Genomic DNA, 23,209 nt, shown 5'->3' on the forward strand with positions numbered 1-23,209 from the left:
CGGGATTGTCAGCATAGACTTTGGACTTTATTTATCCCCACAGAAAAAAGTTTAACGGTGTGATATCACTCGATTTTGGTAGCCAATCGACCGGTCCAAAACGTGAAATTCTCTGCTTACCGAAGTATTCTCTCAATAAATCCATTGTTTGCGATGTGTAGGAAGCGGCATTATCTTGTTAAAACCAAAAGTCGCCGAGATCAAGAGCTTCAATTACAGGTATCAAATAGACGGTTATCATGGCGCGATAATGGTCGCCATTGACGGTTCTAACCGGCATAATTTTTGAAGAAATATGGCTGGATGATTCCACCGGCTCACAAACCTCACCAAACCGTTGTTTTTCTGTATGAAGTGGCAGCTCTTGAATCTCTTCAGGTAGCTTTTCGTCTTATATGCGGCAATTTCGCTTTTTAATACCTATTGAGCCAGAAATGTACCTCATCGCTCAACAAAATTTGGGTTGAAAACGTCGGATCTTCTTGGAACTTTTTAAGAACCCATAAAGCGAAACGATGTCGCCTGGGAAGGTCGAGCGGCTTCAGTTTTTGCATTTTGTATTTTTCACGGTTTCAATTTAAGATCTCGACGTAAAATGCGCCAAGTCGTTCTATACGTCAGTCCGAGTTCCTGCGAACGGCGCCAAATCGACTCTCCACGGTCTTAGCTCTTAGCTACGGCTGCTATATTTTCATCACTACGTGCTGGACTTGGTTTATTTGGTCGAATATTATCCAATAATGAATGCTGGGCCTCAAGATGGGTGATGGTGTTACGACTAGTATGCTCAGTAGGCCGACTATGTCGATCATAAGGTAATCAGCCGAAGTAAACGCTTTTGCTTGCTCCGATTTAACTCTGTTTTGACAGATTAACTGGTAATTTACTGTTAATTGATTTTAAGGTAAGAGTTGTATGAAGATGGGCGTGGTCATTAGCCGGTTTCGTCCAATTTTTCAAAGACAGGGGTTAAATTAACTCTTTTTGCGGCGTCTACCCTCATATCGAATGATTTGTGGGCGTGGCAATGATCCGATTCCAGCCACTTACGCATGAAGTCTCTTCCGATATTATACACTTTTGCCGCACGCTGCGCGGGTATAAAAATGCGAAAGAAATTGTTGTAGAAAATGTTTTGACGCAAAAAGAAAGAAAACATAATAAATAATTATATGCATTCCAGCAATTATATAAGCAACAGTAAATATTTAAGTACGCACCCAACCTTGTTAACATAATTAAAAGCATATTATTGCACTTAAAGCAATTTAGCTGTTAGTGACAAGTACAAAATAGGAACATAATATATATCGTCAACTAAAATGCAAAACAATGTATCATAAAACAATCGAAATTGAGTTTTTTTATTGCTTACAGTTCACTACATAATATTACATACATATAGGCAGGATTGCCAGCTTCCGCTGTCAGTTATAACCAATTCATAACCATTTAATAACCAATATGTAAACATTTATCATAACCACTTTATAACCAAAACTCAAAATTTTCTTCAATATATGTGGGTTTATTATACCGTCTCTTCTTCGCCTGCAAACTTATGAAAAGTGATGTTACTTTATTTTGCATTTTAGGTGACGATGCCATATATTTAAATATATGCTTTTTATATCGTAGTGTTTTTACCTGCTTTATAATAAAAAAAATGTTGATAAAATTAATGTGAATATCAGAGATACTCATTTTTTCACAAAGTGACATTGTTCTTTAAAAAGTTGTGTTGCAAAATTTTCCCTCAAACACCTATGATCGATCATCTGCTCAAATTTCGTTGGGCTTTTTCTGAAGCAGAAATATATTTTAGTTTGTAATGAGATCGAACTCAAGTTCAAGTAAAATACCAAAAACAATAAGGAATAATTAACAAAAGTCCCTGTTGAGAACAGATCTCTTAAGTGACAGGCAATGAATACTCTCAGTTTAATTCTCTCAGATCATCATCAGACTTGTTAAGACTGCGTTCAGACGAGGATTATGATTGTCGCTCATTATAGCAAATTCTCATTTGGTATCGCTCATTGAGCTCTATTAAGCTTAAAATTTAGAGGATCACTTCGTGGCTTTAAAACTAAATCATATCGCGACGTGAAAGTCACCTGAGCACTGACCAGACATGAGTCTGCTTTACTTATATAGAGCGAACGGGCAGCCAACTTTCCGTGAGGTCACCTTGTGAGTTCTAAATCATATCATATCGCGGCGTGAGAGTCTCCTAAGTACTGACCACGCACGGTGCCTGCTTTCTTATATAGAGCCAACGGGCAGCCAACTTTCCATGAGGTCGCCTTGTGACTTCCAAGTCAAGTCACATCGCGGCGTGAGAGTCTCCTAAGTACTGACCACGCCCGGTGCCTGCTTTACTTATATAGAGTCAGCGGGCAGTCAGGCATATAGGCATGAGAGTCACCTAAGCACTGAACAGGCACGGTGCCTGGTTTAATTATATAGAGCCAACGGACAACCAGATTCCAGTAAGGTCAACTTATGTCTTCCAAATCAAAACACATTAGAGTCACCTAAGCACTGGTCAGGCACGGTACCTGCTGTACTTATTTAGAGCCAGCTGTCAGGCAACTTCCCGTGAGAGCACTTTTTTTCAAATCAAATCATATCGCGGCGTGAAAGTCACCAGACCAGACATGAGTCTGCTTTACTTATATAGAGCCAGCGGGCAGCCAACTTTCCGTGTGTTCACCTTGTGACTTCCAAATGATATCATATCGCGGCGTGAGAGTCTCCTAAGTACTGACCACGCACGGTGCCTGCTTTACTTATATAGAGTCAGCGGGCAGCCAGCGTCTCGTGAGATCACCTTCTGTCTTACAAATCAGATCATATCGCGGTACAAGAGCCACTTACGCACTGTCCAGATATACATAAAAACAGCGGTCAGCCAGCTTCAGGCCAGGCACGATACCTGCTTTACTTCTAAAAATCCAGCTGACACCTAGTTTTCCCTGAGGTTACCTTGTGACTTCCAAATAAAATCAATAATCTCACTTAGATAGCTAAAGACCTTGTCATTTGTAATGTCAAGAACTCCTAACCATGGATCAAAAAGGCTGTTGCATATCTACAAACCACCTAGAGCAGGTCAAAAATTTATTGAGGCAGCTAATATCTACTCAAACCAATTCGCCGGTGTCGTAAAGTTTGACAACCAAGTTGCTTCGTCTGGTGAAAGCTGAACAGTGAAAGAGTAAGTGTTTAGACGTTTTCACTTCATCTTCTTCGCTGCAATTTTGACAAGTTACGTCCTCCGAAGTCATTAGCTTTACCACGTCAGAGTCAATGAGATAGTTTCCAGTTAGGACACCTACAATTACGGTCATGTGAACGTTGCTAAGAGCTAGTAGTTCCATGGACTTTTTAGGCTTCACTCTGAGCCGGAAGGCTTTCGCAACCCCACAAATGCTGGTTAATGATTAACGTTTACTGAACTCATGCGAATCCATAGCGCTGGAGTCCACCTGATCTTTCTCATCTTGGTGGTATTTGGATAATGATGCCCTTTCTGGCGAATGTACTTAGTCTGGATTTTTTATTTGTTCTCTTAAATAGTTTATAATTTGTTTTTGAACTTTCATAACATATAGCATATATGGCATAAAGGTATTGGCTGTGGCTTATAACTTTATAAAAAGTGTGCTTAACCCGTACCCAAATAGGTTTAAAAAACCCAAATTGGGTTAAAATTGTCCCAAATAATCTCCCACTTAAGTTAAATCGACTAAACTTCCTGAGAAAAAGTCTTTCTAACGTCTCTTTATAATCCGTAAAAAATGGTTGAAATCGGATGACAACTTACCCAAAAATGTTCGAAATCGGACAATAAATATCCAAGCCCCAGATAGCTGGGTAAGCCCTGTCAATATATCTAATATCTTCCAGCCTGATTTATGTAATATAAATTTTTTCAACTTCTGGTTGACAATCGGAACACCGGGACATTGTGCCTCCAACTTTGATCTTCGAAAAATATGAGAGTATAAAATTTTCGGTTACACCCGAACTTAGTTCTTCCTTCCTTTTAGTATTTTTCAAAATTACGAATAGGCGGAAAGCGGAATACAATTATGAAGAGATCAGCTGTTAAAGTAAACACATGTGCTTGGTTCAGTATGCTTTGGAAAATGATTTGTAAGCGCTCTCAACGATTTCCAATAAAAGTTGTATGCCATCCAATAAAAAGTCTTACTAAGTTCATGTCTAGTTGGACTTAATATTTATTAACAGCTGTAGCTAAAACTCTCTAACATATGTATGTTCTATGTTAGACTCTCTCTCTCCTCTCTGTGCTCTTCTGCGTCTTCTCTTCTTCGGGGTTAAATGACTGTGAAGTTCTTCGAAAAATACTCAGTACAATTCGACAATTCGTCAATGTGCAGTATAAAGTAATTAAGTCACTTAATTATATTAACCTTTTTAAGTTTTCGCTGAAATTGTTGTTGTAATAGAGCAAATGTCATAAGCCGTCACTAAGCAACTCGTTAAAATGTAAAAAAAATTAAATAATTATGAAATATTATAGTAGTCATAAAATCTGTCTCAGTAGTAAGTGAGGTATGCAAAAAAAACATAGCAACAACAATAAACAATAAAGTACCGTTGATACCGATTGCCATTATGTTTGTCTACTAACTATACTAACTAACTCTGGCTCAATGTTTGCACCATCGTCTATTGTCTAATTGCGCCCGGCTGAAAGCATTTAAGCGATAAATTTGTTGGTTTTACTTTTTAACGCAACGATATACTAAATTTTGATTACACCAAGCGACCATGTGTGAAAAGATCAAAGCTCACATTCTGAACTTTTTCAACTTAAGTCGTGTTAACTACAAAGCAAAAAGTGTTCAAGATGTCAATAACAGCAACAAATGCTTTAAATGCTGACAGGTCTCAACGTTAGATGCGAACTGACTTTCGTTAGACAGACTGCGTTTTGGTGCGATTGTCACCTCAGGCAGCGCGTAATAATTTAGAGAACCTCTTGGTGTCTCTGTGTTGCTAAGTGGATACATCAAGGTGGCTGTTATACTCGTAAGTTAATAGCGTGCTTGTTTGCCAAAAAGATATAGGAAATCAAGCAAACACTTTCATTGCTTTTGACGAATTCTTTACCATTGAGAAGGTGATGGCAGTTGGATCATAATTACTTAGTTGTAAAGATATCGATCTGAATTTCGGCGCACCTCCTTTTTTTCCAAAAAAAAATTTACACATTTGCCGGAAGCGGTGATATCGAACCACTATGTTATATAGATGGCATACGAACTGTTCGCTCAAAGTCCAGTCCCCGTATGATGAACTTTCTGTTGAAACTTCTATAGAGCCAGCGGGCAGCCAGCTTTCCGTGAGGCGACCTTGTGTCTTCCAAATCAAATCACATCGAGTTCATGATGAACCTTCTGTTGAATATTTTATAGGCACACATTTTGGTACATTCAAAGGTGGAGCAATATTTTCAGGTATTGATAAAAATTTATATTAAACAAGTAAGGAAGCGCTAAATTCGGATGTAATCAAGTCAAGAGCAAAGCTTCTGTCGTTTTCACTCATAATATTTAAACATATTAAGTTTAAGATAACATCAACCGGATATTTGAAAATTTTTATGTTAGGTATAAATGGGTTACGTGAAGTATTGACCCGATTTTACGTATCGAGAAAATATTGACACAGAATGCAATTTAGATAACTCACCGATTGATCGATATAATCGCCAGCGCACCAGTCGTTCTTCCTCTTCGCTGTTTGGCGCCGGTTGGGAATGCCGAGTGGTCAGGTCCTTCTCTTTCGCTTCCACCGCGGGGTACTGCGTCGAATACTCTCAGACCTGGAGTATTTTCAACCATTTGGACGACATGACCTAGCCATCGTAGCCTCTGTCTCTCAATTCACTGAACTACGTCAATGTCGTTGTATATCTCAAACAGCTCATCGTTCCATCGCGAGCGGTATTCGCCGTGGCCAATGCGTAAAAGATCATTAATCTTCCACAAAACCTTTCTCTCGAAAACTCCTAAGGCTAGCTCATCAGATGTTGTCATTGTCCATACCTATACATCATATAGCAAGACGGGAATGAGAAGTGACTTGTAGAGTTTGGTCCTCGTTCGTCGAGAGATGAATTTACTTCTCAATTGCCTACTCAGTCCGAAGTAGCACCTGTTCGCAGGAGTTATTCTGCGTTGGATTTCGTGGTGTCCTTTTAAGTGGCGGGTCTCTAACCCAGTGCGCAACCCTGGGAAGCGATGTTTCGCCTTCTTACTTTAGCTCGTCTTCAAACAGATTTTCTGGGTAGCCAGAGGATATTTGCTCTAAGGCCGGAAGTCGTGAGCTGCTTGAGCCATATGTAAAATAATCAGAGAACTTTCTTCAATTGCGTGAACTTGCATAACTCCATCCTCCCTCTTGCAATTTAAGTAGTTCTGTATATAACAGATATATGTGGAGCCCAATTATTCAACGATTTTACCAATTACTCTGCTTTATTAAAATTTAATATTACGTAAGACGTGCTCATCCAGCTCCATCAATGTTAATTTGTCTCAAAGGATGACGGATAAACAGTGAGATGGATAAACCCACGGATGGATATATGGACGAACGGATGAACGAACTGCAATTCCAATCTCCTGCCAGACATCTTACATGAACAGGCATACGAACGGATGGGTGTAAAGACGGATGGATAGACGTATGGACGGATAATCGGTTAGCCGAATGTATAGACGGACGCATGAGCGTATGGATGGACGGATATACGGACGCATAAACTGATGGATGGATGGATGGACACACAGAAAAATATATAGGTGAATGAATGGTGGGTGAACGGATAGTTAATATTGCACACTGTGTCAATGGGTTTGTAGATTTAAGTTTGAACCTATACTCTTTGTACTCTCGCGGCAAGCAGTACGGAGTATGATAGTTTTGCTCAATAAATAAATATAAAGCTATATATATATATTGCCCACAGTAGTATATAGAATATATTTGACCAATTACTTCCGTCATTGCAGAGGTAAACAGTTTTTAAAATTTGAATACGTCAAATACCTCAGATATCCGTGACAGTTCATGAAATGGAGTATCTACATTAAATTCACACCCACAAAATTACAAGCAGTTGGACTAATGGAAAAAGCCATTACGTTCATGGCGAATATGACAAGCGAAACATAAGCCTTGGCCTTAAATTCGTAAACATATGGAAGCCAAGCAGAAGCGATGTGGTATACATGCATGTAAGGTATATATTAACTTTAGGGTGAGTCAAAAACTGAAAGAATATCGAACTTATAATGTACCTACTACATATATACAGAGAGGTTAATGTCTTTGCAAGGGAAGATTTTTAGCTTCATTTTAAAAAGCGTCGGTGAGTTTACATTTGAAATGAAAAGAGAATAAAATTTCATAAAAAAATGTACCTCAGAAAGATTTATCCATTCTGGGTAACAGGGTATTACTAAGTTTGCCATGAAGCTTGCAAGACTTAGAAGCAAACGTCCCCAAAGAAATTGTACAGATCGGATCACTATAGCATAGGTTAGGTTAAGTTAGGTTGGCCACCTGTCACGCCACGTATAGAACTAATGGTTCTTAGTAATGCCAGATGGCGGTTCGTCTTTAATTTGAGCTGACAACAATGCTTTTTGCGAACTTTAAGAGCGACTTTAATCTAATTTGGATACCTCAACTAATCCCTTGAACTGCGAAGCTCCTAGATAGCTATGATGAGTTCTAGATAAGGCTAGATAGAAGCTTAGGAGGTGTTAAAGCATCTCTGTTATGTCTACTTCTTGCATAAATCATCTTTATTTATGGCCATCCGGCTCGCATGTGGTGCCAGTAGTGACTTCCACATTTCCTTTACTACTGGTTCGGGCACTAGCCATACGAATGGCACTTTATGGTGACAATATGTCTCTGTTATAATAAGCCACGCATAGACCAGTTTTTTCTATTGCGATCATTTTTCCGAGAGGAATTCTCTTATGGCTTTTAACTCATTATATGTTAGAGATGTTAGGTTTCCCAGGTTAATCTGTTTAGTCAGCTCCTGTGACCATAAGCCATCATGTATAGACTGCCAATAGGAATTTTGGTAATTCCGTTTTTTGCACGAACTTTGCGATACCAGATGGAGCCTCCCTGCTTCTAGCAACATTCAAGGCGCAATGCGATGTGAGATTATAGTCTTAATTGCCGTCTGGCTATCGACTATCCCAAATTTGGTTTTTGTTATAGAAGTTTTAGAAATTTGTCGTTAGATGGCTTTTATAGACGTGGCAGTAGGCAGCTTTAGTGCATCTGAAATACCAATCCCCTGCCAAAGAAGACGAGCTCATCCAACTTTATCAATGTTAATTTGTCTAAAAGTATGAACGGACGGATAAGCAGAGGGAAGGTTATACCCACGAATGAACGAACTGCAATGCCGATCTCCTGCCAAACATCTTACATAGACAGACGGACGAACGGTTGGACGGATGGATGGACAGGATTTGATAGATTAATGGATAGACGAATAGATGGACGTGTGGACGGGCGGATGTATGAACGGAAGGATGTATGAGCAGACGGATAAACGCACGAACCGACAGATAAACGAACATATGGATGGATGGACACACGGACGTATTGATAGGTGGTCGGATCTTACATGCATATGAGACATCACTGGTATTCTCACTTCATTAATTTTCATTTGTCAAAAAGAATAAACGGACAGATCAACAGTAGGATGGTTACAGCCACATATGGATGAAGTGCAATATCAATCTCCTGACAAGCATCTTACATAGACAGACGGAGGAACGGTTGGGAGGCTGGAGAGACAGACGGCTGGATAGATGGATGAATAGACGGATGGATAGAAGGACGGGCGGTCAGCTGAATGGATGGATGGACGGATGGATGGATAGATGGACGTGTGGACGCATGGACGTTTGAACGGTCGGATATATGGACGCAAGGATGTACGGGCGAACGGATAAAAAACGGACGGACGGATAAACATGCTGGATGGATGGACACACGGATGAATGGATAAATGGACGAATTGTTATGTTTAAGGGATCACTGGTATGTCTCCTTCACATTGAGTTTCCACATCAGTTTGCTATCCAACATTACTAACAGATACTTGGTGTGGTCCTTAATTGTTAACACAACCCTGTTGAGGTTCGGGAGTTTCCATGTCAGGATTTTGTAACTCCTTGTAAAGAGTACCACATGAGCTGGAACCGCCAATATAGGACCACTATAGCATAAGCTGCTATACAAACTGACCGAACGGAATCAAGGGTTATCTTCACGGAAATTGCCATGGATAATTGCAATCCGACTCTATAGCATTTAGCTGCCAAATAAATTGGACCATGAAAACCAGTATAGATATCTTCATATTTTTTTCTGTGAGGGGTATTATAGCGTTGGAGCCGTCTAAACCAAGGTTTTTTCTTGTTTAACTTATAAATTCAAAATTAATGTTTTATTTTGTTTTTGGTTGACCCTAATGTATATATATACTTGTGTGTGTATAAATACTGGCAAATACTTTTGTACATTTAAATATTTGCATTAAATTCGCAACGTACCGTTATTTTGATTGCATGAGCGTGGCTGAGCATGCAATTGTTGCGCGCGCTGCCAAAGTTCGTGCGCCTAAATGTATGCTCTTGTTAAATTCATGCAAATGAGTGTTATAAACAAAAATGTTAGCATAGCCTGTACATATGTGTCTATGGGACTGAGAGCACTAAGTAAGCACATGTAGACACAAGCAGATACATATACACATATATGTACATATATATTTGTAGAATTAACGAACAAAAATCAACAGGGAAATTCGTGGCAGACGAGCAGGCCAAACCATAGCCATAATACATAAATGTAGAGTAAATATATACATATGTATGTATATATAAGTACATATGTGTAGTATATACAAACATGCTGCAAGGCAAATAGGCGAGTGGACGAATAAGCGGAGCGAGGCTGCGCTGTCTGTGGCGTTGTCTGGTGCATGGCATTCATGTAACCTTAACAGACACACACACACACACACACATGTATACATGCTTATGTATTTTACGTGACAATATGTAAATATATGCGCAGCAAACACTTACATATGTCTAAGGACGTGGGAGCCAATGTATGCATGCACATACACAGGCACATATGTGTAACTATATTTATGCCAGTGGCTGTGTGGACGGTCGTCGAACATTTTGTGCACCGAAAATGCCAGACAGGCTGCATGGACAGACAGCTGCGAGACGCCTAGACAAATAGACCGTCACCGTCCGACCGACAGACACGCAGCCAGCCACTGCGATGGTCGGTGCGACGCGCGGGCGGCGTCATGTTGTGTGGCAGACACCGAAGGCGCTTTTAACGAGCAAAAGAGTTCTGCGAAAATTGTGAGTTTCGTTGGCGTTGCAATTCAATTTTTCGGAGTTGCCATTACGGCCATCACGCCGCTGTCGGGACAAACTGTCTGGCTGCCTGATAATGGCGCGCGTTGCAACTCTGCCTCGGACCGGATACTCACAACGCGGCTAGTAACCGCCCACTTTGCTGCATTGGTTTGCAATTAAATTAAATTTGTGTTGTAAATAGTGGCTTGTTGTTGTAGTTGTTCACTTGCTTATTGTTATAGTTGTTCTCTCACTTGTTGTAGTTGTTGTTGTTAATTTTTGTTTTGTGTTGTGTTGAATTGTTAAAATGCTTCTGGCCCACAACTATGTGCCACCAATGTGGCATGCCCGCCACGCTTTGAGTCTTGAATTCCAATTTATGTGTTTGCGCATGCCTGTGTGTGTGTGTGAGCGTGTGAAATGCAAAATTGTCACGTAAAAATGTGGAAATAAAAATAGTTTTGCGTTTTGTGCAAAACGATCTTTGATGATTTAGATTGTGCTAGAGATACTGCTTCAAGCGGTGTCTGCCAAAGTATTCTATATTTATACCCTGCACAGGGCAAACTAAGTTTGCCACGATGTTTGTAACACACAAAAAAGAAACGTTGGAGACTTTGTAAGTAAATAAGTATATATAAATTACACTGTGATAGTCAAAAAAAAAAGACAAGACCAAATTCGACGGTTTCCCCCTATTTCGGGTCCTACGAGTCGAACTGCATCATTACTTTTTTGAGTTACAATCATGGTTTCATACAAAATTTTTTGTTGAAGTTTTTCATCAAAGTGGCCCATTGTAAGAGAAAGGCACATTTTTCTTCGGTCTCTAACTTTTTTAATGTTGACTTTTTTGGTAAACTTTCTTTGGCAAAGCTTCTCAGAATAAGTCCGTCTTTAAGTTCTTAGACGACTGTAAACCCCAAAATCAATGTTTGTTGTGTCCTTATAGCCAATATGTCGAAAAAACTGAAATTTAATCAATTTTTTTTAATGTTTTTTCCCTCACGTTTCGTCAATATTTTAATTTACCCTTTGATACTTATACATTAAGTGACATCTTGTAATAGTAAGAAACTTAAGCAAAGACAACGTTCTGAGCAAACTAACCATTAGAAAAAAAACTTAACAAAAATTGTATTTTTTAAAAAAGCTACACTAACTATGTTTGTGTGCTGTTTTATTTTTTTTGTATTTTATAAGTGTTATCAATAAGTATCATAAATTTGTACACAATATTTAAATTAAATTTAATAAGACTCATCTATCAATGTCCAACACAAATCAGCAAGCAACGAGTCAAGCTTTTTGCCACTGTACCAATGCTCAAGGGGGGCGGCGACTTGGTGAAATCTTTCTCCATGCTCATCGGATTCAGTCGGAACTTGCTGCTCAAAATGGTCCTTGTGATGGTGAAGGAAATGAATTTTTAAGGACATATTCACACCTATTTCTTCAAAAGCGTCTACCATGTCATCCACATATTTTTTTCAATCTTCATAACGGTCATAACGGAGTTCCAGGCAATTTTTTCATTTGGCCTTAGAAGTTCTGCGAATTTTGCGTTCTTCATAAGTTTTCTTATATCGGGGCCATTGAGAACAATTGAAAATAAGGTATCAACATAACATTCGTTCTATTAAAAGAGTTAAAATACCTTCTTTTATTTTCGCAACACTTAGTCTTGGAAATATTTCTGTCAAACATTTAAAAGCTTCGGCATCTCGATTTATTGCTTTTATGAAATTTTTGACAATTCCCAATTTTATGTGCAGTGGTGGTAGCAAAACGTTATTAGCTGGTATCAGCGGAATATGGATAACATTTGCCACATTTAAATGAAATTCTGTGCGAACCTTCCAATCACGCATTCTATATTGGTTTCCGCGGTACCTTGTGTCCCAATGACAAATGAAGCACATATTTTTTGTGTATCCTATCTGCAAACCAGTAAGCAAGGCGATAAGGTTACAAAAAACATTGATTTTGGGGTTTACAGTCATCTAAGAACTTATTCTGAGAAGCTTTGCCAAAGAAAGTTTACCAAAAAAGTCAACATTAAAAAAGTTAGAGACCGAAGAAAAATGTGCCTTTCTCCTACAATGGGCCACTTTGATGAAAAACTTCAACAAAAATTTTTATATGAAACCATGATTGTAACTCAAAAAAGTAATGATGCAGTTCGATTCGTAGGACCCGAAATAGGGGGAAACCGTTGAATTTGGTCTTGTCTTTTTTTTGTTTTGAAAAAAGCTATCACAGTGTTATCAGCATGACGAGCTGAGCTGGCTTAGTCGTGTCCAATAGTTCATCCGTCTGATTGCCTGTTTATATGCGAATTAGTCCTTTAGTGTTTGAGATATCGATCTGAAATTTTGCACACTACTTCACTAGCTTCAAGAAGCTACACATTTATCGGAACCGCCAATATCGGACAACTATACAAACTGACCGATCAAACTTTTATAAATATTTTTTCTTTTTAAAAGAGTTTTGTATATTAAAATGATTATTTTGATAAGATGAGTTGAGTTCCACAAGCCCGCCTGTCAGTTCGTCTGTCTGTGCAAGTGATTGCTTGAGTAAAAGTCAGGATTTTGTGTCTAGAAGGTTGGGTTAGGTTAGATTAATCTGGTAGGCCAGTCTCTTGTACCGAGTGGCAATAGGGATCTTGTGTACTTCCGATCATGACTCTTGCAGTTTTGCATCCAGGCAGCTCGTTCCATCGGGTTTTGATTTTCTTTACCACGCTTCTGTCAAGATCGTAGAATAGACAATGCATGGGTTTTCCAATGTTGATCATGTTTTCGGATATTAGCCGAGCACCATTCTTGGCAATCTCGTCCACTATTTCACTACCCTCGATGCCTTTGTGGCCCTGGTGAAGTTACTTGATTCTGTCAACACTTTCTGCTGCCGCCTAGCTTCCCAAGACACTTCTGGACGATATGCGATTCGAGGTTACTGCTTTGATTGCTGCTTGGCTGTGTACGTATATCTAGACTCTAGAATTGCCGTCAGGTGCATTAGAGGCCAGCTTCGTGGCTTTCGCAACAGCAAAGACCTCAACTTGAAATAAACTGCAACTCCAGCAACTTAAAAGGTTGTCTTATGCCTAACTCTGGACAGTATATGAATTCCCGCACCAACAGCCATCATTCATTTTCGAGCCATCCGTATAGATGTTTAGAGTTGCGCATAGCTAACATACCAACCGCCACTACCCATGGAGCTACACCCGTCAGTTTTTCCTGCGCAATTTTCAGCGAAGAGATCTATAGTTGGCGGGCTTAGTACCAGTTCTAGAGCCGCCGTTGGAGTTGTTCTTAAAGCTCCCGTTGTGCACAGCGCATCGAGCCTCTGAACCCTTTCCATTGGCTTTCGGTATGTAGATTTCTGTATGGCTGTCCACCATACTACTGCACCGTAGAGCAGAATTGGTCTAACAATAGCTGTCTAGCAGCAGTGCATGAGAGCAGGAAAGAGCCCCCAGGTTGTGCTGAGCAACTGCCTATACACATACAAAGCATAGCTGGCTTTCTTCACTCTTTCTTCCACGTGGTGCTTTCACAACAGTTGACTGTCTAAGGCTATCTCAAGATACTTGGTGTGGTGCTTGAGTGAGAGTTGTGTCCCATTTTTAGAAGGGAACCTCCATAGGGGAATTTTGTGCTTTCTTGTGAACACAAGCAGATCCGTTTTCTCCATTTTCAACCCCAGACCCGCTTACGATGCCCAGTCCTAGATTGTACTGAGAGTGGTAGTAATAATACTGCTGATAGTCTGTGAACATACATAGAAGCGGAGATAGTACTCCACCTTGGGGAGTAGCTTTCTTTGACGTCTTTTAAGTGGACGTCACAGCGGAATTGTAAAAAACTACAAAGCCGATAAGCCTGCTACGGAGGGCACCCTTACACCAATTTCATCGGATTACAAGCGAATCGGTGCGCTCAGTAAGCTCTGCTTAACAACCGGAACTTGTACGACTGCGAGATCCTTCTGACCCAAAGTCAACTCTAAAAAGCCCTCTGAACTACTTGCACTCATCAAAGTCAATATCATGATTTTTGCCAAAGCTGTATGGAGAGGAAGGCGAGATGGAATTATCTTAACACTTTTTTCTCTTTTGTACAGTTTTTGCCACATTGAGATTGACATATCTCAGTCAACACACCTGTGGAGAATCTAACGAAGTTGCTGGGTTTGAAATTTACTGTCTTTATAAAATTGTGATGAGCTCAAAACGCTTTGCCGATTTATGAGGAGGAGCTGGCGATCCTTTTTAAGGAGCTTATTGAATGGATAAACTAAAGGACGAAGGTTGTCAAATATCCGCTTTTTTGCTCTTTATTCAATGCTTATAAAAAGTGTTACAGTGATCGGATTTAGTTCAAATATACGCCGTTTCGTTCGATAATCTGTTTCCATCTAGACGGCAACTTCATAATACCCCCCTCGTAGAAGCCCCCTCCTTATTTGCGAAGAACTCGGACAGTCACTTTTCACAAGCCTCTTTTGAGTTCAACTTTACACCAACAAGGGCGTTCGCCATGGATAGGAGCAGATAGTAATCACTTGGCGCTATGTCCGGGCTATATGGTGGATGCGATAAAACTTCCCATCCGAGCTCCCGTAGCTTCTGACGAGTCATCAACGAAGTGTGTGCACTGGCGTTGTCCTGTAGGCCAATTCTGGACGCTTCTGGTCGATCGCCAGCCTCAAGCGGTCCTGTTGCTCGCCAGTCTGGCCATATGGGAGCAGGTCATAGTGGATGGTTGCCTTCCAATCCCACCAAACACAAAGCAAGCACCTTCCAGGCCGTCAATCCCGGCTTGGCCACTGTTTGGGACGATTCACCGGCCTTCGACCACGACCGTTTTCGCTTGATATTGTCGTATGTGATCCATTTTTCGTCGCCAGTCACCATCCGCTTCAAAAATGGGTCGAGTTCGTTCCGTTTCAGCAGCATATCGCAGGCGTTGATTCGGTCCAGAATGTTTTTCTGCGTCAAATCATGCGGCACCCAAACATCAAGCTCTTTTATGTATCCAGCCTTCTGCAGATGGTTCAAAATGGTTTGGTGACTAACTTCCATCTTCTGGGCGATGTCACGAGATGACACATGCCGGTCTAACTCGTTGTTTTCCATGATTTGAACGGTATTTGTCGTCACAGGTCTTCCGCCGGCTGGCTTATCTATGTTGTCGTTTTCATCCGCTCTGAATCATCGAAACCATTCCTCCGCAGTTCGAAGTGACAGAGTACCATCGCCCAAAACGCCATTAATTTCACGGAACGTTTCTCTAGCGGATTTGCCTTTAACGAAGGAAAACTTTAAAGTAGCGCGAATTTCGGCGTTAGTGAACTCCATGTTTACACGTCTATTACTGTTGAACGCAATATCTAAACAAATCATGCATAGGTTATAGGTTATGTCAAGACCTTTCAAAGTTGTGTAGTATTGCCAGATACGAGCTCAGTAGCGCTTTATACATAGCAATTCAAAAGACAAAAAGGCGGAAGGAAGATATTTGACAACCTAAAATGTCCAAGATCCATTACATTATCCATAGATTAACCCTATTACTTGACCCAACCGTAGAACATATAATCGATACTCTCAGGCCTCACTTTCAGCTGTCAAAATTCCATCAAACTTTGGTCAACGCCTCTCACACTTCTCGTAAATATTGCTGTACCATAAAAAATATGGACGCATTTGCATTTCAAGCACAATTTTCACACTTTGCTGCCAGCGTTGATGACTGCAACAACAACCAAAGCGGCAAAAAAAGCACACTCCGGAAATAGCAATTTATGACCACGCCGGCTGTGTGTTGCCGCTGGCAGCACTTGCCAAAGTGGACGATGTGAAAAAGGGCCACCAAATTCAGCAAAAAGAAAGAAGCAATGAACGAATTCAGAGAAAGAATTAAAGTGCCAACAGTTTTTGCTTAATCGATGACATTTTTGCTTGCGCCAGCATGCAACTTGCCTTAGACTACTTTAAGGCGCCGTGGCGCATAAGGCAAGTATTGTGCCGTTGGAAGTGGAGGTCCAACATCGAAGTGTTAGAATTGTTGCATGTGTTCTCCACTCGCCCGAGCGCCTTGGTCAATTTGCACAAGGTTAGCGTGGGTGTGTGTGTGTGCGTGAAGGCATGACTTCAGTCTTAGTGGATTCATTAGCGTTTGCTTTTTTTGCTTTGCCTTACTCTAGAGTACTCAATAGTTTCTGCTGCCACGCTGGCCTTTTCGGAGTGCCGTTTTGCGCGTCGTGTTCTTTTGTTTTTTTTTTTTTTGGCTACACGAGTGCCCGAACCATTTGCAGGCATTTGACTTTATTAGATTTTGGCACGTGAAGGTGAAAGAGCGCACGGGAGAGTTATTTAGTGCGGCAGAGTTGTAACGAACGGCGGCGGAGAAGTAGCAGATAAATGGTGGCAATAAAGGCGAACGAACGATAATTGAGCGTAGAATGAGCTGGGAGTGGCAAGCGAAATGTTGCTTTCTATTATGAGCAGTGTCATGTCATATACATATAATATATAAATTTATACATACGAAACGAAGGTGCGCCAAGCTTTGTTTTCGTCCATTTTCGGCTGTTACGGCGTTTTACTACAAAGGCGTGTTGCTGCCGCCGCCGCGCTCACGCTCGCCGTTAGTCAAAGAAAGTCTGAGTGCTTTGTGTTTATATGTTATGTTGCCAAAGTCTGCGGTCTCTTACCACCATCCCCAACAACTAACTCATTTATAAGCCCATACCCCAGCAGGCAGCTGTTTAGTTTGTGGGTGCACCCGGGCGTATGAGTGTTGATAATTTATTATTTATAAGGTGTATTCTACGCGTAATTGTATTTGATAGTATTTTCATGTTTTCCTTATGTTTGCCACATACGCACACAAACACACACATGTGTGTGTACTATGTGCCATGAAGAATAGGTGCGAAGCGTCTGTTGTAAGTGGCAGTGGGCTCTAGCCACTCAGGCACGCAATCTAATTGACTGGAATCACATGTTGATTTTTGTGTAACGGCGTCGTGTAGCAGGTGGCTTACCTTTATTGTATTATATACGGTGTATTAATACACACATAGGGATATGTGGAGTAATTGTAAGCGGAAATGGAAATTGAAGGAAAATTACTTGTCGAAAACTGATTAGTCCTGCGCACACAAACACACATATATGGGCATAAAAGAAAGTGGTATGAAAGCCTCTATTCGTGCTTACAATACGTAATGTATGATCAAATAAAATTTTATTAACCTGATTAAGTCGTAAATTGGCTACATATGTATGTAGGTGTGTGTATGCACTTAGCAATACTTTAAACATTTACGCTTTTTAAAAAAAAAGTCACCTTGCGCAATAAGTGGCGGGAGTGCCTTTGAAAAAATAGTGAAATACAATTTGTATGAGAACTATATGCTATAGTAGACGTTCAAAGCAATTCCTTCAAGAATTGTAGTAATGCTTTGGATAATAATCTCTGACAAATTTTGTGAAGATACCTTGTCAGGTTAAAAAGTTTTCCTTACAAGGACTTGAGTTCGATGGGTCAGTTTGTATGGCAGCTATATGCTATAGTAGACAGATCTAAGCAATTTCTTCAAGAATTGTAGCATTGCATTAGTTAATAACCTCTGCCAAGTTTCGTGAAGATACCTTTCCAAATAAAAAAGTTTTCTATACAAGGACTTGATTTTGAAGAGTCACTTTGTAGGGCAGCTATGTGCAATAGTGGACCGATCTAAACAATTTCTTGAAGAATAGTAGAGTTGCTTTGGGTAATAAACTGTGCCAAATTTCGTAAAGACACCTTGTCAAATGAAAAAGTTTTCCGTATAAGAACTTGAGTTCGATGGGTCAGTTTGTATGGCAGCTATATGCTATAGTACACCGATCCAAACAATTTCTTTGCAAATTGTAGCATTCTTTTAGATAATAATCTGTGCCAAATTTCGTGAAGATAGCTTTTCAAATTAAAAAGTTTTCCATACAAGAACTTAAGTTCGATGTGTCAATTTGTATGGCAGCTATATGCTATAATACACCGATCCAAACAATTTCTTCAAAAATTGTAGCATCGCCTTGAAAAATAATCTGTGGCAAATTTCGTGAAGATAGCTTTTCAAATTAAAAAGTTTTCCATACAAGAACTTAAGTTCGATGTGTCAATTTGTATGACAGCTATATGCTATAGTACACCGATCCAAACAATTTCTTCAAGAATTATAGCATTGCATTAGTTAATAACCTCTGCCAAGTTTCGTGAAGATAGCTTTTCAAATAAAAAATTTTTCTATACAAGGACTTGTGTTCGAGGGGTCAGAGACCCACTGGTCCTTAATAATACCAAATGGAAGTTCAGCTTAATTTTCGCTGAAGTATTCCCTGTCCAGGACGTCAACGTTTTTTGCGAACTTTAAGAGCGACTTAATGTCTACACGTTTGTTACTTCCTCCAGTCCTTTGAACTCCGAAGCTCCTTAGATACTTGAGTCGAGTTCTATTAAGAAAGTGCTGGACAAAGGCAAATGAGGTGATCCAGCATCTCTCTCATGTTAACTTCTCAGCATTTCTGTATGTATCGTTATCACTTATGCCCATCCGGCTCGCATGTGATGCCAGTAGGATGTGACCTGTCAAGAGACCAACAGTCGGCCGGCAGTCTTTTTGAGAACGTGTGGTAAGAAGCAAGCGAGTTTTTCTAAGTGCCTCTTGCACCGGATCTTGGATATACTGCATGTTCTTAAGGCATTCCATCTCGCCCTGATCCGCCTGTCAGCGATTTTCAGTTTTGGAAATTTCATCAGCTGCTTCGTTTCTCGGAACTCCTCTGTGCTTCGGAACCCAGAAAATAAGCAGCCGCTGTTTGGTAGATGCTACGTCTACTGCTTCCATGCTTTTAATGAAGTTTTCTGACGTAATGCGATGTGAAATGATTGTCTTATGTGCTGCCTAGCTACCGTCGTATATATTTATCCTTTTTATGTTATTTCCTGCGTTGTTAGCTATCTTGGCCGCTTTCCAAACTTTAAATACTTCTTCCTGGAAGATATTGTACTAATCCGGAAGCTTGAAGTCGCCTGATATCTAGCTCCGAGCAGTAGATTCAGAATTCGACTCCATTGCCTCTCTTGGATCCATCTGTGTAGATGTTGTAAGTTCCGCTGGTACATCCCAGGCTTCTGCGCCATCCATCTTTCTTTAGTGTGACTTGGAACCTTCTCTCCCAAATAAAGAGTAAGGGTACAGGTATGCGGTCTAATGCGTCCACCAGGCCCTCGCTTATTGAGCTATGCCCGAAGGTCCTTGTAGAGAATTCACCTAGCGCTGCCAAATTCGCAATAGAGATTTCTACTGCAATGTCGATTGGTGGTATGTTCGGTAACCTTTCTATTGCCGACGTTGCTGTGGTACTCGCGTTATGCAGAGAATAGCGAGTCCCTGTACCCGTTCCATCGGTTTCCTGTATGAAATTTTTTTCATAGCGGTCCACCACACCAGAGCACTATAAAGTAAGATTGGCTGGACTACAGCTGTGTAATACCAACACATGAGGTGAGGTGATAGGCCCCAAGTAGTCCTCAGCATTTTCTAACATGCGTTGTAACCACTGTCTCTTTTCACTCTCTCCTCTACATTGAGTTTCCACATAAGCTTGCTGTTCAAAATTAATCCCAAGTACTTGGTCTGCTCCTTAATTCTCAATTCAACTCTTCTTGATTTTAAATGAAGCGAAGATCTATTTATTTTTTTGGGAACATTTCGTTATTACGATAAAGAAGAAGGTCCTAAGGAAATTGCACCCCTGATTTCTGAAAGATATATTTCTTTTAGTTTGCGCAATAAGGAAACCTAATACTAACCTTAGAAATCTGTAATGCAGAGAGCTTCAAACAACTCCTCTGGTCACGCTAGGCCGGACATAATGGTCTCCGCCAGCACGATTGAATAATTTATCGAAGTTTTCAGTGAAGCGAATAGAAACTCTCTTTAAAGCTCCCGCTCTCTCAAAACTCAAATAGTTAATAAGAAGCTACCAGAGAACAGAGAAGTCTATTTGAAGACGGTTCAACAAAGCGCACAGAAGTAGCTCTTGCGACGATTGAGCGCTTGAAAACAAAATTTCGAGGAGTGGATCCAAAGAGTTTTATGAAGAGCCTTCAGCGAAGACCTTGAGCGACCATAAGTAGGGAGGAGTCGTCAAAACTTCTACTGGACGCTTATTTTCCGTGGAACTAATTCATCGAATAAGTACTATTGGTAGGGTGCTGCTGAGTCGCTGGATTTTACGGATGAATCGAAACTCAAGAAGAATGTTAGAGGAGGCTTTTGTCGGAAGCTCTCAATTAACTCTGCCGGACCAGTCCATGGTCTCTTAAGCAGAAGTGGCAGCTAACTAGATAGAAGTAGCTAGCATCGGAACTGTAAACCACCTGTATACACTCCGATCGTAGAGCCGCTATATAGGCTCCTTGATCAATGACTCTTTAGCAATTACATCAATATACTTTCATATTAGACTTTTTTGGATGTCTGGTCACCGCGGAATTGCTGCAAACTGCTAATCCGATGGTCTCGCAAGAAAGAACATCCTTGCCCAAATCACATCAGGCTGGGAACGGACCTCGTGTAAGTTTGGTAAGCGTTGGTCAGCTACCACCATATGTGCGGTAGCGTCATACTTTTGACCTAGGGTGGAACGTAAGGTGGAACTACCGCAATAAGGATAGTTCTAACTCGACACTGTCTGTAGACATCTATACACTTGCTTTCACACTTTCTTCAGCCTGAGGTTAAATTAATTAGCTGGAATTGATTTTAGCCGCCTCAAAAAATTTGTGGTAGGTTCAGGTCGCTTTGCCGATTTACGAGGGTTCTTTAGATACAAAATTAGGAATTGTTGGGAACATATAGGACTGACATTCTCAGCTCGCCAAGTGGATTCCTTCATGACTCCTGACAAGGTTTGATCAGTTTACATAACCTAACCTTATTTTACTTTAACAGAGAAATAATAAGTGTTCGAGCTTTCAGTTTTGAATGACAATTACTTTTCAAAAATTTGTGAGCTTAAAATTAAAGTAATTGCTGCTCTTTATTTGAGCGATATTAGCAGCAATGCAATTACATTACAGAAATCGGCAATTAGTGCACACGATCGAACCTCAGGCAATATTTTGCTGAACTCGCCAATACCAAGATGTACTGCCTTCCTTCCTCATCTCAATTGAGTGACAATTCTCAAATATATAAATACACTTCAATAAAAAAGCTCACCTAATCGAATGCTCCCTCACCCACTGCCTACCATGTACTCGTATATACATATGTATATATAATATATATGTACATATATACTCGTATATATATACAGACTCACATTGTCATTGACTATTTTTTCGCCAATCAAGTTGCCATGCAGCCAGCAAGTCATTCAGCTACCAGTTTGTGTACTCACACTTCCAGTCACTCAGGCGTAAGTATTCGCAGACAGTTTGCAAGATTCCTCTTCTTAATTTTAAACAGCAGACTTGTTGTCTTTTGCCATCTCTACCATGTCTATGCTTCTTCTAGTTTTCGTTTTTCCTCTTAATTTTTTTATCACCCGTACTTATTTATTTTTGGCAATTGCTCTGTTTCAGCGTATTTCCGTTTCTTTTATTTGTCGATTTTTTTTGGTTACCAGGGAGTCGTGCTCGTCGCTGAGCTATATGTATGTATCTATATCCCAACCTTTTACGTTTATATTTTTATAGCCTACTCTATCCTATAATCTATAAACGTCAGCAGGTAATTGCGAAAATGACTTTTGACTTTAAAAACCAGTTACGTTCCAGGTGAGAATCACATTACAACTATACTTGATTTTCCGGTAGAAAAATTGGAAAAGCCGTGAAGAGTTTTCGGGAAACCGATGTAACTAGATGAATTAAGAGTCTGAACTTCAGATCTCGTTGACTCGAGAACACTGCAGAAAATGTCAGGACTAGGTCTCGAGGAAAACGATGGATCAAGCAAGACAACTCTTAAAACATATGACGCTACGTTCTCGGACATATATATATATATATGAAACATTAGGGCTGTCGATAGTAAGGCCGGGGGACCTTTGGATATATACGTCAAGCGCTGGTATCCTGAACGATGAACTACGTAGCTGCATCGTTCCATCTGCCCAAGCGCCGTTAGTTCTGTTTTCTCTAGAATGGATAATGAAGCGAGGCCAAGACGAAATATCTCCTGTCATCAAACGAACAGTCGTCGCACTCGCGACTTGGCTCCCACGTCACTGTTGACAGTCATAACATCGAAGTCGTAGATAATTTCGTCTATCTTGGAACCAGTATTAACACCACTAATAATGTCAGCCTGGAAATCCAACGCAGGATTGCTCTTGCCAACAGGTGCTACTTCGGACTGAGTAGGCAATTGAAAAGTAAAGTCCTCTCTCGACGAACAAAAGCTAAACTCTATAAGTCACTCATCCTTCCTGTCCTATTATATGGTGCAGAGGCATGTACGATGACAATATCTGATGAGTCGGCGTTACGGGCTTTCGAGAGAAAGGTTCTGCGGAAGATTTCTGGTGCTTTTCGCGTTAACAACGGTGAATACCGTAGTCGATGGAACGATGAGCTGTACGAGATATACGACGACATTGACATAGTTCAGCGAATTTAAAGACTGCGGTTACGCTGCCTAGATCATGTCGTCCGAATGAATGCAAA

The sequence above is a fragment of the Bactrocera neohumeralis genome, chromosome 4, assembly GCF_024586455.1.
Source record: "Bactrocera neohumeralis isolate Rockhampton chromosome 4, APGP_CSIRO_Bneo_wtdbg2-racon-allhic-juicebox.fasta_v2, whole genome shotgun sequence".
Lineage (NCBI taxonomy): Eukaryota > Metazoa > Arthropoda > Insecta > Diptera > Tephritidae > Bactrocera > Bactrocera neohumeralis.